Raw genomic sequence first — 5,130 nt, 5'->3', positions numbered from 1 at the left:
CCTTGGTTGCACTCTGCGTGCGCCACGTTTCAGAGAGCATTGGCTTCAGTGATAGAGCCGGAAAAGGAGCCCCACGAATTTGCTATGTGGATGACATAATCGTCACGGGCGCGTCCAAGGAGCAGCACGTGGCCAATTTGAAGGAGGTGTTCCGACGGCTAAGGGAGGCTTACTTGAGGCTAAACTGGGAGAAGTGTCGGTTTTTCCAAAAGAAGTTGGTATACTTGGGACACGTAGTGAGCGGCGAGGGAATTCGCACGGATCCCATAAAGGTGCTCGCGATCCAGATGTTGACGGCACCGTCGAATTGAAAGAACTGCGGCAGTGCCTGGGAATGGCCTCGTGATATCGGCGCTTCGTGCCCAATTTCGCGTTGGTGGTGCAGCCGGTGACCGTTCTCCTGAAGAAGGAGAACACCCCATGCTCGTGGGGTGTGGAACAGGAAGCCGCGTTGGAACAGCTTAAGGAACGACTCACGGCAGCGCCGCTCCTTGCTTGCCCTGACTTCAGCAAGAAATTCGTGCCGCAGACAGACGAAAGCTACCATGGCCTCGGCGCAGTTCTCACGCAGACCCTCGATGAAGAGGAGTGGGTCATTGCGTCAGTCGGAAATTCTTGAAGCTGAAGTGCTATTTGGAGGGATACAGATTCGACGCTATCACCGACCATATGTCACTCAAATGGAGCAACTCAATAGAGAGTTGCAGCATTTCTAGTTTGATGTGCAGTCCTGGCGAGGGAAGCAGAACGTGGTAGCAGACGCGCTTTTCCGGCAGCCAGTATAGGTCAGGCCGTCGAAGAACGTTCCCCCTGCAGATGGACCGCATGCATGCTGAAAAAGGTTACTAAGGAGCCGGAGAAGTATACGCTGTTGAGAACGGTCAAATCTATCGCCACATGGGACACAGAGCCGACGACGCGGACTACGTTCCGTAGAAATTGTGCGTTGCCGGCAACCATCGGCAGAGAGACCTGCAGGAGTGTCACAATGCCCGAACGGCGGGCCATCAAGGTGTGAGGAAGACGATATCTCGACAAGCGCAGAGGTACTATTGGCCAGGGATGTAAATTTAAAGTGGAACAGGTGAGGATGGCAGGACGAATGCTGACGCGCCAGGTGACGGAACAGTGGTCCATCCTTTTTGCCGACATAGTAGGTCCCCTACCGCGTTCGAAGTACGGGAACACGATGCTGTTGGTATTCCAAGATGCGTTTAGTAAGTGGGTGGAACAGGTTCCCTTGAGAAGGGCGACGGTGGAACGCTTACAGAGGGCGTTCCGAGGACGAATACTCTGTCGATTCTGAGTCCCTCGGACATTCGTATGCGACAATGGAGTACAGTTCGCCAGTCGGACGATCAAGGCCTTCCTGAGGTCTATTGGCGTGGAATACACGGCACCATACTGCCCTCAGGAAACCCCCACCGAGCGGACGAAGCGGTCGGTCAAGACGATGATTGCCCAGTTCTTCGAGGAACAGCAAAGCTCGTGGGACGAAATGCTACCAGAAATAGCGCCGGCGGTGAACACAAGCGTGGCCGACTCGACCGGAGTTTCCCCCGCCTTCTTAGTACAAGGCTGCGAGCCTTGACTGCCAGCAACCTTATACGACAGCAAACTCCAGGAGAAAAGGCCGGACGTTATAAGGAAGTATTTGATACACGGACACGGATACGGAGACGTGGAGTTGTCCCCAGTACCCACGGTTCAGACTGGCACGATTCCGCACCACTGCTAGTCCCGAGGCCACCGTCGCTGACAAGGAACCCATCTCCCCAGCCCTGTTGGTACTGGGAGGTAATGGAGGATCCGATCGAGGGGATCGAGGGGTGGGAGCCCGGCCTCGAGGAGTAGGTAGCGTCGGCAGAACTTGCCGTGGAGGAGTGGCGCCCGTAATTTCGTAAGACGTTCTGCCACCGCCGGGTTGAACGGTCTGCACAGCAGACGGGAGAATTCCGCCCAATGTGTCGAAGGTGACGATCACCCGCCGGTATGAAAGGGTGTGGTGTGATGCGGGGTCACAATTACAAGGGCAGTAGTTATGCAATCCAACATTCAAGAATGCAAAATGGAATGCTTTTATTATTTATTTTTATTATTAAGATGTCAAACCAATGGAGTTATTATATTATTAAATTTTATTACTATTACGTTGAACGAATGGAATTATAATTTTATTATTTTGCTATATAAATATATTGAAGTCTATATAAAATAAAACTAATCATTAAGAGAACAAGAGAAGAGGATTTATTGAGAGTTAAGAGAGACCGATTACAATTTAAATATAATCATAGGCAATTCGGACTCCTAAAAATGTAGCCACGAGGAGCGAATAGGCTTAAGAAGATAGTTTCGCTGCACGGCGAAAAGAGCAAAATAGGTTCGCAAGACGGTGAAGCTGAGCAGCAGCTTGACTTGGATTCTGGCAAGTTTGAGTATCGGACTTGTGAACGCAACGATAAAAGGAAGACTTAGCGAAATCCCGAGGGAGCCGTAAGGTTAGGGAAGGAAGTCGAGAACTGACGGTGCAGCAGGGCCAGAGAATTCAACAAAATAAAACAGGAGTGATTGTTCCCAAAGTGCTTTGGTATTCATATTTTTTTTGTCAACAATTCGGCGATCGAGGCCGAATAGGGATTGTTTATTTTCAGCCACTAATTCTGCGGCGGAGCGATCCCAGCAGCACCCATCACGCCGACCAACCATAAGCCTAGCCGCGGCGGAGAGATCCCAGCGGTTTCTCTCCTCTTCCCCTTTAAAATTGATCACTCTGTGGCGAAGCGATCCCTACAGCTATCTACCCCCCTTTTCAGCAACGCGTATCGGCAAACTACAAATTTCTTCTAGAGTGGACCTGGTAAAATGCACAGGCCACAAGCATGCACTCGTGATAAAAAAAAAATAAAACTGAGAAGGGAAACGTCGGTGTTTTATTAATATCAAAACAAATCGGAGAACACAAAAAAACACGTCTGTTCGCTTTAAAGAGGAGAACGATTATTACAGACTGATCAAATGAGAGATTCGGATTTATGTTTATTGCATGAGAAATTAGAGGAAGGTTATGTAGCCGATTTTGATTTAGTTTATGGTATTGCGAATAAGAGAAATGCTAGTGAAATGTTGTGTATATATGTACCAGAACGTGTGCAGCATGAATTAATAAGAAACTGCCATGAGCAGTAGGGTCATATTTTTGCAGATAAGTGTCAATGATCAAACAAATCGCGCCTGTAGAGTGCGTAGCGTGCCTCTGGCAGCCAATGTGCCGAATTCACGTTTACATTTAAATTACCAAATATTTGTTTATTTGACAAAAGTGCAACCGCGTGCGAGCGTAAGCTGATCGCCCAAACTTAGCCGTAGTGTGTGTGTGTGTGAGTGAGCGGAGCTTTCGTGAGAGAGCTTTTGCCAAGTCTCACTAACACAAGCAAAGCACTAGCCAATAGGAGCGCAGCCAGTGCTGGCAAGTCAGTCACTGCCCGTGACAGTGCTGACACTTTCCAGTCACCGTTTCGCCTTCTGCTCACAAAAGTCACTTTTTACAAAAATACTGGAGATTTTTGTAAATAAGTGCGTAATTAAAAAATCTGGTAAACAATTAACCCAATGGCGTCCAACAACCCAAATCAACTTATCCCATACTATCCTGCGTCACCCATATATAACCCTGTGGAAAATGTTCTACCGCCATACATCACGCTGTGCGGACCTCCAAGCACTTTTGAACAATTACCCGCCTAAGTCTGCAGTCAAGTACCAAAAGCAAAAGTTCAGCCCAGAATGGGGGCCCCCAAAATAAGAGAAGGTGGCACACTCTCGCACCACCAAAGGCAGCCAAAATCGGTTCTCGGCCCTCTGTGATGAAGAAAGCGACATCGACACTGAGGTAGAGATAACTACCAACACGAAAGCCACTAATGCGGACGTAAATGATAGACCATCCACCTCGCACGCAGCACGCACAAGGGCCAGCAGGCAACAAACGGCAAATCAGAAGCCTGCCACGCACCTGCAACCCACCCAGACGGCGCCTCCAAATGAGCGCCCTGCCTCTAAGGTGCCCCGACATCGTCAGCTTCACCACGTTCTGCAAGGAACTAGACAGCATCCTAGGCGCGGACACCTACACCGTGAGAGCACTCAATTCTGGCGACTGCATCGTCCAGTGCCGCAACTCGGACGATTACCGAGCGTTGGCAAGGAACCTTCCCGAGAACGATTGCATGTTCCACCACGACCAGCTGACAGAGGATCGTCCATACCGCATAGTAATGAGAAATGTCCACCACGAGGTCCCAACCGAAGATATTTCAGCGAAATTGGCAGACAAGGGGCACCATGTTGTCCGCATATACACCCCGCGTAGCAGAGTCAATAGCGAACCTCTCAACTTCAGATTTGTTGACCTGAGGTAGGCGGACAATAAAAATCTAATAAAGTCCTTAACAGTATTATGCAGGCCCAAAGTATCGTGGGAGAAGCCTCGCAAGTCATGGGCTCCAGTGCAATGCAACAGATGCCAAGAGTACGGGCACACCAAGTCCTACTGCTCGAGATACTACGTGTGCGTGGAGTGTGGGGACAACCATCCAATAAGCGAGTGCACCCTTGGCAAGGATAAGGATCGATGTTACTACCACTGTGGCGAATCACACGCAGCAAACTTCAAGAGCTGCAAGAAGTACCTGCAGTATGCTTTCCAGCAAAAAAAACCACCACAAGGTAAATGGCAGAGATGCAAGTCGCTCCAGGGATCGCCGCCCCCAAACAGCTCCTCCTGCACGCAGCTTCGTTCCCGGCCAACAATCCTTTACCAGCGTCCTGCGCGGTAGCCAGCCCGCCGGGCACAGAGCCCGCTCATCGTCTCGCCGAAGGAACACAGGCAGCATTCCCAGTCGATCCCATCCTGTTGCCGAAAACAGTCCCAACTCAGCCCTCGAGCTCAGGTTGGAGCAACTTTTTGCCAGGTTCGATAAAGTAATATCTCTCGTAGAGACCCTACTGCAAGCGCTAATACATACTAGCGCTAAAAAAAACAGTGTCCAAAATGAACTCCCTTAGGGTAGCACTGTGGAGTCTGTTCGAAAGCGAATGAGATCTCAGCCTTCCCCGAGCTCCACCACA

Source organism: Drosophila montana, unplaced genomic scaffold (genome assembly GCF_035044405.1).
Source record: "Drosophila montana isolate Dmon_TW-CO22-7 unplaced genomic scaffold, ASM3504440v1 contig_3243_1, whole genome shotgun sequence".
Taxonomy (NCBI): Eukaryota; Metazoa; Arthropoda; class Insecta; order Diptera; family Drosophilidae; genus Drosophila; species Drosophila montana.
Note: the sequence above shows the minus strand (reverse complement) of the source record.